This window comes from Castor canadensis, chromosome 7 (assembly GCF_047511655.1).
Source record: "Castor canadensis chromosome 7, mCasCan1.hap1v2, whole genome shotgun sequence".
NCBI lineage: Eukaryota > Metazoa > Chordata > Mammalia > Rodentia > Castoridae > Castor > Castor canadensis.
In genome coordinates, this window is record NC_133392.1 from 81790415 (window position 1) to 81804079 (window position 13665).

Here is a 13665-nt window from a genome sequence, read left to right on the forward strand (position 1 = left end):
AAATATCAAATAAACAGCTTCAGCAGTGTAGCAGGATACAAAAACCAACTTACAAATATCAGTAGCCTTTTTATACACCAATGATGAAAAAATTGAGAAAGAATATAGGAAAGCAATTTCATTTACAATAGCCTCCAAAAAACTCAAATACCTAGGAACAAACTTAACAAAGATAAAATGGCCTCTACAAGGAGAACTACAAACCACTGAAGAAAGAGATCTAGGAATTCTACAAAAGATGGAAAGATCTCCCATGCTCATGGACTGGCAATAAACATAGTAAAAGTGGCTATAATACCAAAATAAATGGAGAAATACATACACATATGTATGGATTTACACATATGTATGGATTTAGACACATGTATGCATATTATGGATGCATAAATAAATACATACATGGATTTATTCACATATATATGTATTTATTGATAGTTCTATGTATGTATTTATGTTTTTCTTCATTTATATATTAATTTATGCATTCTTTCATTTATTTTGTTATGTGTTTAGCTATTCAGTTATTTATAAATCCATTCATTTATGTATTTTCTCATTTGCATATTTGTGTATTATTGATGTGTGTATGTATTTATTTTTATTTTTTCTTTATGTATGTGAGTGTATGTGTTTGTGAGTGAGTGTGTGAGTGTGTATATCTGTGTGTAAGAGTGTGTATATGTGTGAATGTGTGCATGTGTGTGAGTGTATGTGTGTTAGTGTGTATGTGTGTTGGAGTATGTGGGTGTATGTTTGTGTGGGTATATATGTGTGGGGGTGAGTGGGTGAGTGGGAAAGTGGGTGTGTATATGTGAGTTGTATGTTTGTGAGATTTTGTGGGAGTGTATGTGTATGAGTGTATATGTGTGTGTATCAGTGTGTGTGTGTGAGTGTATTTGTGTATGTATTTATGTATGTGAGTTTGTGTATGTCTGCATGTTAGGTGTATCTGTGTGTATGCATGTGTGAGTGTGGGGGGTGTCTGTATGAGAGAGTGTGTGTGTGTGAGTTTAGCACTTGCCAGTTTTTGCCCATGTATTATAGGCAGAGCAATGCCCCTGATCTCTGCCATGATTCTCTAGGTAAGCAGGTGTGAGCCTCTAGAGTCCAGCTGGAAGAAAGAAAAGGAAAATAAGAAAACCTGCTTCAAGGTGTACTCAGAACTCAAACTCAGGACCTTCCACTTCTAGGACAGTGCACTATGGAATTAGCTACCTCACTAGCTGCTTCCTACTGGAGGTTTTGCCCCTCTATATTCCTTTTATCCCCAAGGCCTGCCAGGGAGAAGAAATCAGGGATGAAGCAAGCTGGCCAGTGCAATTCCTAACTTTTTTAAGGATTCTGGGCCATCAAAAAATAGAAATACATATATGAATCAATAAATACATAAGTTAATACATAAGTACATAAATGAATAAATAAATAAATGACTGAATAAATGAATACAGAAATAAACACCTACATCCATCACTAACACCAAAGGCTAGAACTGCACTGGACAGTTTGCTTCATCCCCTCCTTTCTTTTCATTAGAGGGCCTGCACCTGCTCCTGAGGCTGAACCAGAACTCCATATGTCCTGAGCACCACCTGTTAGTCCTGAGCATCCCTCCAGGGAGGTTTGGGTTAGGGCTCACACTGATGTCCCTGCAATGTGTCTTCAAGAGTAATACATGGCTGTACACTCATCTCTCTAGCTGCTTATTTGCAGATAAAGCATGTTCTTGTCATTGTCTCTGGAGATGGTGAAAAGATACATTATATTCTGTGGGGTGACTATTAGTTTTGTTTCTAATGCATGCAACCCACTCCAGCCCCTACCCTGGAGCCCATCGAGCCCACTTCATGAGGTAATTGCTGAAGATGGAGCCAGAGGCTGCACAGGAGAGACTCAGTGACCCATCAGGCTGCACCAAGCCTCCCCCAGAATCCACCAGCTGTACTTCACATTGGACACTTGCAATGACAGAGACTTCTGGTCAGGAAACTGTCACACATACCAAATGTTCCTCTCACTCATGTCTATACACATACACTTAGTATCCCTTTTCCACACAAATAACCTTTTAAAATAGTCAAAAGGAAAACCCAGCTCAGCCCCAAGTCTAGGCGGGGTGGTCTGTATTCAGTGCTGATCACTGAATGGGATCAACTGGGAATCTAGAGCTGGGCTTCTTTCCCTCAAGTGCAGGATCAGGGCTGGGCTGGTTTTATGAGTGGAGAGAGAATTGATTTGCTGGTCCTCCTGCTATATATTAGTCTCAGTGTAGAATCTCAAACAGGTCAAGAACCAGAGCAGATGTGAGAGTGCTGGGGCAGTTTGACATTAATGATAGCATAGAAAAAATATGATATACCTGCCACCTGTGCTGATGTTCAACTCTAATTCTAGTTAATAGCATAGTAAGGTACTTGGCTCATTTTTGAGGCCACCCTGGGATATACTGTCAAAAAATATGATTTCTCATCATGTTTTTATACCTTATTGGGTATTTTGCATATCTCAATAGTTTATCAATCCTTCATTGTATTTACATTTGTGAATGTTCGCAAGAATCAGTGCAGTTTTATGTCACAGTCTTTATACTTTTGTGGAAGTTCATGACAATTTTTTGTACATTTACAAGAATTTTGATCTTAAAAATCCATCCCCTGTACCTGGCCTACTCTCCTCAAGACTAGATCCAGTAGATCTCTGATGTGGCTCCTGGAGGAACTTGGTTGATGATGTTTGCAGAACACCCTACTATGATGAGAGTGTGACAAGTGCAGGGAACAAACTTAGGGTGTCTTAGTCCATTTCTCACTACGATATTGCTGCTATTATAAAATACCCCAGACTGAGCAACTTACAAATAATGCGCATTTGCTTCTCCTATATCTAGAGGCAGAGGTGTCCAAGAACAAGGCAATGGTCAATGTGTTGTCTGGTCAGGGTGGGGTCCCTGTTCCCAACATTGTCTGATTTCCACATCTTGCCATTGCAAAAGAGATGCTAACTGGGTTCTTTAATTGCAGGATGGTGACCAGAGATCTAATCACTTTGTGAAGCCTAGATAGAGGGACACTAATTACACCTATGTGACCACATGTCTCTTGGACTAATTTCCTGCAGGAGGCACCATATCTTAATATTATCACTTCAGCAATCAAGTTCCCACACATGGATGGTGAGGGGGACATGTATTTGAATCATACATCTCTCCATGAAAATCATGTCCACCTTGAATACTAAAAGTGTACCCCATCATAAAAGCCTCCAAGACTTTAACTATCCCAGCATCAATTTTAAAGTGCAAGTCCAAAGTCTACTGCAAACATAATCTGAATCAGATACCTGTGTGAGACTCCAGGTATGAGGAACATGTGAAAGCAAAATAATTAAGTACTTCCAAATTACAGTAGTAGGACTGACAAAGAGAAGACATTCACACTGAAAATGAGAATGTCAAAAAGGAGAAATTGGTAAAAAAAAAAAGTCACAAGAAAATCCCCAAACCACAGTGCTCAGTCACCCAGTCTTAGGGTTGATGAGTAATCCTCTGTGACTTGATGTCCTGCATCTACACAGACTGCAGAGATGGTTGGGCCCACAAGGCCTCAGAAGCCCCATCTCACTGCTTTCCTGGATACAGTCTGCACAAGAGAACTCATGTATGTGAGTTGGGTAATTCCAGCAATCTCAAGTGGCTTTGCATGCTGATGGCTCTAAATACCTGAAGTATAAGGAACAGAACCACCCCAAGAATCAATTAAACATTGCTTCAGTGTGTGCTCTGTTCTGTGTCTCCTCTTCTTTGTTTCTCTGCATCCCTGATGCTCTGTGGACATCCTTTGAAAGCTAGGTGGGGGCTGCCATAACCATACAGCTCTTGGAACCAGAGTGAGAGTCCTGGGAGCAAAAACAGCAATGAGGATGAGTCAGGGAGAGTCAAACCAAGAGGAGCAGAGCAGGAGGATGTAAGACATAGATGCCATGAAATGAGTATGATGTGGTGGATGGAGCCTCAGGTCTGCTTTCCTTATTCAGCAACTTTGCCATGAATATTGACTTAGACATGGGCACCTTGAAAACTCCTTCAGTAAGAAGGAATACACCATTAACTCAGAGAGTGTGTGAATACTCCCTCATTTTTCTGAGACTGGTTTTTAGTGCATTGCCCAGTCAGGCTTCAATCTTTTGATCCTCCTACCTTGGCTTCTCCATTAGCTTGGACTCAGGTGCATGCATGGTTAATGGATAAAATGACTAATGCCTGATGATGAAATGAGAGGGGAAACAATTCTGAAATTTTCAAGAAATTGAAATATATTAAATATGTAATCAATTATCACATCTTTAATTCTTACATACACTAATGATAAGCTTAAAACTGTGGATAATAATGATTGCTCAATCTGGATTAAAATATACATGTCAGGTTTATATTTTATATGCATTTTATTAGTTTGTATTAGTTATCCAAAAGATCACACCATAGCATTTCAAAAGGCATGAACTGTACATTGATCATATTAACCCCACTATTGCTCTTTACATTTCTGCATAAAATTTCTTCAAATATAAATTGAAAAAGTTAAGAAAAGAAGGAAAATATATTCCATGATGAGAGAGGCTACTGTGGCCATACTGATTTCAGGCAAAAAAGTATCAAAATGGAGACTGTTAGAAATTAAGTATATACTTGAGTTGGAGATGTTAGCTCACCAAAGTTCATAGGTGAAGAAGAGTAGAGAAATATAAGTAAAAAATAGTTGACCTGAAGTCAACCATCAGGCTCAGTGCTTGCTATCTGCAGACTACTTACCTGGAAGTCAATAGGATACACAGGATTCACCACCCACAGAGGTGCAGCAAGGCCAAGACCTAATGTAACATCGTGTCCTGAGACCACCTTGGAGCCAGGATGGGGTGTTAATTGAGAACTGGTGAGCTTGTGATAAAGTCGGCAGTTTAGTATACAGACATATACTAATCAAACTGTGAATGCACCTTGTCCCATCTTCATGTAATAAGAAGTTACCATGAAAGGCAATGTGGGGATGGATGTTTGGAAAACAGATGGAAAATATAAAGGGATGGATAACAATGAACAGTATTGAAGAAGCAGATTTATGACTGAAAAGGTGATTGCTACAAAAATTTAAAGAAGAGTAAAGTCTAATTCCAAAACTTTCAAAAATTGAAAACAAAGGAAACAGCATGCTCATTAGATAAGGCAAGATTGTCCTGACACGAAAACCAAGAAAGAATACACATGACAACAGGACACTAATATTACAATAAAACACTAAATCAATGATTGCATAACCACACTAAAGTTTTACCTGTTATGCTGATATGGGATTGATCCCATTTATGCATGATTAGCTCATCATATACAAGTCAATAATTACAATACATCACAACAGAAGGAAGAGAAAAACTCATATGGCCATTTCCATAGATTTAGGACAGTCATTCAATGAGATTTAACAGTTTTATGAAGATAGCTCTCAACAAATTAGTTAGAGTAAGGATATAGGTCTGCTCTCCATGATTGCAACCAATTATGTGACCCAGGCTCCTTATGGAGAACTTTGTGTTCCTCAGAGTTTGGGAGGTTCAAACACCAAACAGAATAGCAATCCCTTCTGCCTTTGTGCTTAGTGGACCTGAATTTCCATAGTCACTTCCTTAGAAGCAAGTTGTGTGTCACACATGGCAATGTTCCATACTGTGGAAGATAAAGACTTCACATATTTGTAAGTAAGATTTTAGAGTAGTTAGGCCTCTTATATTTTGTCAGAGATAAATTTTACAAAGAATAAATTTTATGTTATTATAAATTATAAATTTTACTGCTATTAAAACAAAATTAATATTTACAGGATGCTAGGAAAAGAAAAAAACATAGATTAAGTGTGCACATCTGTGTCACTTCTATTTCCTGTGAAATTATCTTGATCCAAAACCCTTCCTACAGTATTATATTAAGTTCCATTTCAAGTATAACTTATGTGTAAATTATCTAAATACTCAGTGTCTGTGTGTCTGTTCATAGAAGTCCCTTCAAAACAATCATTATATAGGTTCCACAAAAGGTGATGTGATTAAGCAGAAACAGCCTATACCCTCTGACCACCATGCTCAGTACAACCATCCCCTCCAAGTCCCCTGACACTGGAGGTATCTCACTCCAAATATCTCTCCTCAGAGGAGGAGGAGATATGGAAATCCTTATAGAGAACACTCAGTGGGAGATGAGAGCAGTGACCCACAGGCATCTCTGTTTTGGAAGGGCTGACCTTTATTTTGCATAGGTAAAAGAAGGTAAATTCTGTCCTTTAATGGGAGACACCTTAGGGTAAATGGATCCCATTTCAGATATGTTGATGGTTTGTTGACTTGTTTCAACAATGTATAGGACAGATCTGTTCCTGTTTTTATAGTAGAGTATTTGCTTATTTGGTTGCTAAAGATAGGAAAGCTAAGCATCACAGTGATTCATTGGTATTTGCTCAACATAATATTTCATGAAAATCCAGCAAATAAGACATAGCAGTCATAACATTAATATTAATAGTGAAACAACTGAAAGATGTCATATTAAATGTAGAATTAGCAGAGTGTGCACACATCTAGGCACCTGTACGTAGGACACTGAGGAGTGGTGATAAGGAGTTACAATCACCCTGTCAAATTACAATATACTTTATACCATAATGAAGAAGGTAATAATTGTATGTTCACTATCATTCTGTTGAATAAAGGGCATTTTCTTATACCCTTCTTGGGAGCTAATTGAATAATGGTAATTTAAGGCTAGGAAGATGGCTAATGACATTTTATCACTTTAAAATTTATATTCTTACATGTAAGTTTCTAAGATTTATACACATAAGAAGAAATCATGTAACATTTCCTTACTTGCACATTATTGAAGATGTAGAAGTAATTATTTTAAAAAAGGAAAATAAAGAAAAGGGAAGTGTGGCACATGCTAAGTACACAAACTGGCCTCCTCTTAGCCACAGGGGGACTTTGAACAAATCATTCATTCACAGGGGAAATGCAAGACAACAAACAGAAGACAAGATGTGAGGGACACCAGGGGTAGACTCCCCCTCAAATAGTCACAGGACTCTGTTACTTTAATCCAATTGTGCCCCTAACTCCTGTTGTTAATTCTGGGAAATTTCTGGACTAGAGCTTTCCTCAGCTTCTCCTCTTGCCAGAGGAAGAAACAATGTTTAAGTGGCTATACCCAGATTAACCACCACATGGAGACAAATGTGTCTGGGTCCCAGGACGTTTGAGCATTTCTTCTAATTCATGCAATGCATTCTGAATACCTGCACTGAAACTGCTCCTTCCCTCATGTCACAGTCTCTCCATAATGTCTTACTGTTCATAAATTTCCAAATTAAGGTTCACATCATCTCTGTTCTTTTGTGCCATAAGTTGTTAGGTTCCTAGATGTTTCTTGACCCCTGCCATTTACAGCTTGAATGTAGTCCTGTCTCTGTGGCACTGGAGGATAGGAAAAACTGGTCTATTTTTTTAACATTCCCTTTGATCTAATTGCCTGGACAGGTCTTTACAAATGTTGGAGATATGGATAGAAACCATCTCCTTAGCTTTAGTACCTGAGGTTTAGTTTTCACCTTCCCCATTTCTCACCTCTGTTCCTGTTCTTTTCTCTATCAGTCTGGTGAAAGGTCCTTGGGTTCTGATAATCCCGGGGGGAGGTTGTTCTGTGGTTCCTTATTGTCTTTCTGTTTCTTTGTGTTTAGAGGCTTAAGACCATGACACCAGCCCAGCATTTGATGGGACACCTCCTACTTCTTGCAGTGTGCTCAAAGGCTCTGCAGTCCTTGCACCCATGGGTGAAAAAGAAGAGATATTAATGGATCACAAAAAAACCCAGAAAACTCTCAAATGTTAATAAAAAAGAGATTTTTAAATATTACTTTCATATTCTACTTAGGCAAGATCCAGTCATGTTTGGAAAATTTACTGCTAGATTATTAAATGATAATATGTTCTTCTAATGACCTTGCTGGAAAAGAGGTTTGCAGGATAAAAATGCAATATTGAGCTAGAGTTCACAAACAGGACAAAATGATCCTTAAATAAGATCCTTCATAGCAGGGGAGTTTGCTCCTCAGAGTCTTGATATGTTTCTGTCTTCTTGTGAGGAGGTTCCAAGAAAGGACTTCAGAGATGAGAAGGAAGAGTTGATTACAGAGTTAATCATCTATGACCTAACCTAGGCTCCATTTCATGGAGCACCCTATTTCCAGCTATACCCAAGCCTCCATTTACTCTCAGATCTTCCTCTTCTGGTGGAGGAACCCTAGGCTTGGCAGGTTTCCTCTTCTGCTTCTTCTCATTCATAGCTGTAGAGAATTTGTGGGGCTCATCTTATCTTAAAGACCTGCTATCAGCTTTGTCTACTGATAGTCACCTCAGTCTTCCTAATTTGTGATTTGTGATTTTCTGAAGTTACAAGAAAAAATATGTGTTCAACAAATGAAATGAACACAACAAATAATCTTATTCCAATAAGATTGGATCTCATAATCTCTCAGAGGGAACACTGTGTGACTGGTTGCTTACCATTTTTAACCATTTGAAGAGATTTAAGTGTGCTTCTAATCCTTACTAATATGAAGTTAGCAAGAAAAAAGGAAACAAAACTGAAAGCAAAAGTAACATTTAATAATGGGTCAATAAAAAACAAAAACCCCAAAGCAATATGGGTTTCCTTGTTATTTGATTTTGATGGTACTGGGGTTTGAACTCATGGCCTTGTGTTGCTACCATATTTCTAGTCAATCAACCATATTCTCTCACTTTAATCTCCTTTGTGGTCCATATCTCTCTCACAAGTACCCCATTCTGTGTGCAGAGATTGTTGATATCTCCATGTGTCTAATAGGATTATTAGAGCTTATGTGTTTCTAGATGCAACACTGCCTCTTTTACTCCATATCTGTGTGATCGATTTTGTGTTTTAATTGTTGCTGCTTTGGGACACCTGAAATGAGATGATTGGAAAAATGTGATTTGAATTATATTTTAAAAAGTAGAGACAGAGTGAAAAGGTAATAATTCATATGTTAATTTTTCTTTGAGAAAATATCAGCTGGGGATATGTCTCAAGTTATCAAGTGACTTAATAATGAACAAACTGAGAAAGAATTTATGAAAACAATTCCATTTACAATAGCCTCAAAAAATCAAATACCTAGGTGTAAACTTAATAAAGGATGTGAATGACCTCTATAAGGAAAACTATAAACTTCTGAAGAAAGAGATTGAGGAAGACTATAGAAAGTGGAGAGATCTCCCATGCTCATGGATTGGTAGTATCAACATAGCAAAAATGGCTATACTCCCAAAAGCGGTTTAGATGTTTAATGCAATTCCCATCAAAATCCCGATGACATTCATCAAAGAGATTGAAAAATCAACCATTAAATTTGTTTGGAAACACAAGAGGCCACGAATAGCCAAGGCAATACTCAGTAAAAAGAACAATGCTGGAGGTATCACATTACCCAATTTCAAACTATATTACAAAGCAATAGTAATAAAAACAGCATGGTACAGGCAAAAAAAAACAGACATGAAGACCAGTGGGACAGAATAGAGGACCCAGATTGGAAGCCACACAAGTATAACCAACTTACATTTAACAAAGCCACTAAAAATATACCATGGAGAAAAGACAGCCTCTTCAACAAAAACTGCTTAGAAAACAGGTTAGCAGTCTGCAAAAAACTGAAACTAGGTTCAAGTATATCATCATATACCAATATTAACTCAAAATGGATTAAGGATCTTAATATCAGACCCAAAACTCTAAAGTCAGTACAGGAAAGACCAGGAAACACTTTGGAAATAATAGGTATAGGAAGGACTTCAATGGAACCCCAGCAGCTCAGCAACTAAGAGATAGCATAGATAAATTGGACTTCATAAAACTAAAAAGCTTCTGCTCAACAAAATAAATGGTCTCTCAACTGAAGAGACAACCCACAGAATGGGAGAAAATATTTGCCAGCTACACATCAGACAAAGGACTGATAACCAGAATATACAAGGAACTCAAAAAACTAAATTCTCCCCAAATTAATGAACCAATAAAGAAATGGGCAAGTGAACTAGACAGAACTTTCTCAAAAGAAGAAATTCAAATGGCCAAAAAACACATGAAAAAATGGTCACCATATCTAGCCATAAAAGAAATGCAAATTAAAACCACACTAAGATTCCACCTCACCCCTGTTAGAATAGCCATCATTAGCAACACACTAACAACAGGTGTTGGTGAAAATGTGGGGAAAAATGAACCCTTCTACACTTCTGGTGGGAATGCAAACTAGTACCACTACTCTGGAAAAAATTTGGAGTCTTCTTAAAAATCTAAACATAGATCTACCATATGACCCAGCAACACCACTCTTGGGGATATATCCAAAGGAATGTAACTCAGGTTACTCCAGAGGCACCTGCACATCCATGTTCATTGCAGCACTATTCACAATGGCCAAGTTATTGAAACAGCCAAGATGTCCCACTACTGACGAATGGATTAAAAAAATGTGGTATTTATACACAATGGAATTTTATGCTGCCATGAAGAAGAATGAAATCTTATCATTCGCAGGTAAATGGATGGAACTGGAGAACATCATTCCAAGCAAGGTTAGCCTAGCACAAAAGACCAAAAATCATATGTTCTCCCTCATATGCAAACATTAGATCAAGGGTAAACACAACAAGGGGATTGGACTTTGATCACATGATAAAGTGAGAGCACACAAGGGAGGCATGAAGAGAGGTAAGACACCCAAAAAACTAGATAGCATTTGTTGCCTTCAATGCAGAGAAACTAATGCAGATACTTTAAAGTGACAGAGGCCAAAAGGAGAAGGGGACCAGGAAAGGTTAGTTTGAGAAGAATTAATTTAGAAGGTAACACACATGTACAGGAAAGCAATACGAGTCAACTCCCTGTATAGATATCCTTATCTCAACTACCAAAACCCTTGGTCCTTCCTATTATTGCTTATACTTCAACAAAATTAGAGATAAGGGCAAAATAATTTCTGCCTGGAAGTGATCGAGTGGAGGGGAGAGAGAGGGGGTGGAGTGGTTAAGGGAGGCGGTGGGGAAAGGGGGGGAGAAATTACCCAATCCTTGTATGTACATATGAATAAAATTTTAAAAAGGAAAAAAAGTAGAAAGCAATAGCAAATGAAACTACAGTAAGTATTCACACAATTGGAGGTCTAACAATAGTTTCTCGCTGATAGTGAGGGAGTAAGGGGGGGAGAGGAAGGGGGGTAGGTAAGGGAGGTGGCAGGGGGAAGGGTGGAGAAATGACTTAAATATTGTATGCACATATGAATAAAAGAAACTATTTAAAAAATTTTTAAAAAGTTGTTGAGTGACTGCCTCCCAAGCACAAGACCCTAAATTCAAACCGGAGTACCATCAAAAAAGAAGTAAATTGACATTATTTTATCTGTTTTTCTTTGATGCATATTTAAATGCTTTGTTTATATTTTTTCTATTGTTCTTTTTTTCTTACTAAACCCATATTAATAAAGATTGGATGTAGATTTAAATTTGTTCAAGTAAAACTAGTAAACAACCAGTCACACAACATTCCATCTGAAAGACTATGAGATCCAACATGACTGAATTAAAATGATTGGATTAGGTAATGTGTGGAGTCATGTGACTCTGATAGGACTGCATAAAAGAGGTTTAGGTGACACCTTTCCTCATTTCCCTTTCCACCACCATAAATCAAATCTGGGACTGTTTTCTAGAATTCCTCTGCTCAAAACTTGCTGACAGAAAGAAAGGCAAGTGAATTTAAGTTTGAGCACTTTTCCAATTTATTGTTCAGAACACTGCTCAGACAGAAATACAGTAGGAGGAGTATGGTGGTATGCAGGTTTATGTGCTGGATGGAAGATTATTTTATTTTACACAGGCATGAGGGTACAAGGCTGAAATCCCAGGTCTCCACAGGTGTATGTGGAGTTTAACTCTTAGTGGGCTACATAGAGAAAACAATAAAACCTTGGAGTACATACTTACACCCTATTATAAGGAAAAAGCAGCAACACTAAAGACCCAAAGTTAGGATATATAGCTCAGATTTGGAGACATTGCATAATATAGACAAAAGCCTGGGTTCTACCCCTATATTTAATAAAGAAATTTGATGATTTAATTGTAATTAATCTATCTACAGAGCTGGAAGAAATCATTCTAAGCCTTACTTATTTTCTTTTAGCTTTTCATTTTTCAGCTCTAGAAGTTATGGTTTGGATTACAAATTATTTTAATATTTCCTTAAAAACATATGTTTTACATTTGCATATGTATTAAAAGCTGTAGAAAAATGGTGTTGGATTAAGGAGTTAGGGAGAGTAATAGATGGTGTTGAACTGATCAAAGTAAGTATTAAAAAAGCAGGATACAGGGAGAACCTGTTTGAAAAAAGATTTATAAATTAATAATAAATTATAGGATGTAAAATAGATACAGAATGTTAGAAGAAGTATTTGTGGAAGAAGGAATGGTGAAGAAAGAGATTTAAGTTTGGGAATATGGTTGTTGGACTTCATACACTTTTAAGAAAGAGAGCAAGGAAACCATTTGCAATTGCTTCAAGTGGAGCAGGAAAGGGTCCAGGTGGACAGAACATGGGGAAATCTATACAATGTAAAACATAAGCACATTTGGAACTGTCACGATGAAGCCCCCATGTACAACAAATATCTCCTAATTTTAAATAGCAGACAAACAGCAATATAAATAACTTAATACTCTGAGAGGGAAGTGAAATGATCATATGCATGTATCATTATTTTATGTAAAGAAAAATCTAGGGCTGGGAACATAATAGAGGCCCTTCCTAGCAAGCACAAGGCCCTGAGTTCCAACCCCAGTACCATCAAAAACAAGAAAGAAAGCAAATATACATTAATTTATGTGTTTTGTGTTTATCATTGATCCACTTTTAAATTGTTTATATTTTTCTATTGTTCTTTCTTCTTACTAAATACATACTAATAAAGATTAGAAGTAGATTTAAATCTCTTCAAATGGGTAGAAATGGTAAACAACCAGTGTCAAAGTTTTTCCATTTTGAGAGAGTATGAGATACAATGTTGTTGGATTAAAATGATTGGATTAGGTAGCATGTGCAATCATTTGACTGTCATGGGGCCTAAAAAAGTCCACAGGGAGACAACTTTGCTCACTTGCCTTTTCACTAGGATTCTGGATGGAAATTGAAATAATGTTTTCTTTTGTTTAGGTGTTCTGGTGGCACTTCAGACCTCCTCTTTATTAGGTAAGTGATCTAACCTCACTACCATGGTGGGTTTTTGTTTTATTTTTTTTAATCAGGATTTTTTTGTTTTATTTATTTATTTTTATTCATTTATTCACAAGTGCATACATTGTTTGGTGCACATCTTCCCCCTGACCTGCCCTTTCTCTCTCCCTCCCACCCTCCCTCCTTGCAGGCAGAACCTATTCTTCCCTTATCTCTAATTTCATTGAAGAGAAAACATAAGCAATAATAAGAAAGACAAAGCGTTTTTGCAAGTTGAGATAAAGATAGCTATACAGGGTGATTCCTAGCATTGC

The 13665-nt window shown here is 37.4% G+C and overlaps 1 long non-coding RNA gene across 2 annotated transcripts in view; it reads left to right on the top strand.

The window, feature by feature from the left end:
* The window catches only part of LOC141424646 (uncharacterized), a 58499-nt gene extending 45130 nt beyond the window's left edge, over window positions 1-13369 (top strand). For both annotated transcript variants that reach the window (XR_012449517.1, XR_012449518.1), the window contains exon 3: window positions 13331-13369. This is a non-coding gene — a long non-coding RNA (uncharacterized lncRNA). The remainder of the gene's footprint in view (window positions 1-13330) is intronic.
* Window positions 13370-13665: the final 296 nt, after the last annotated feature.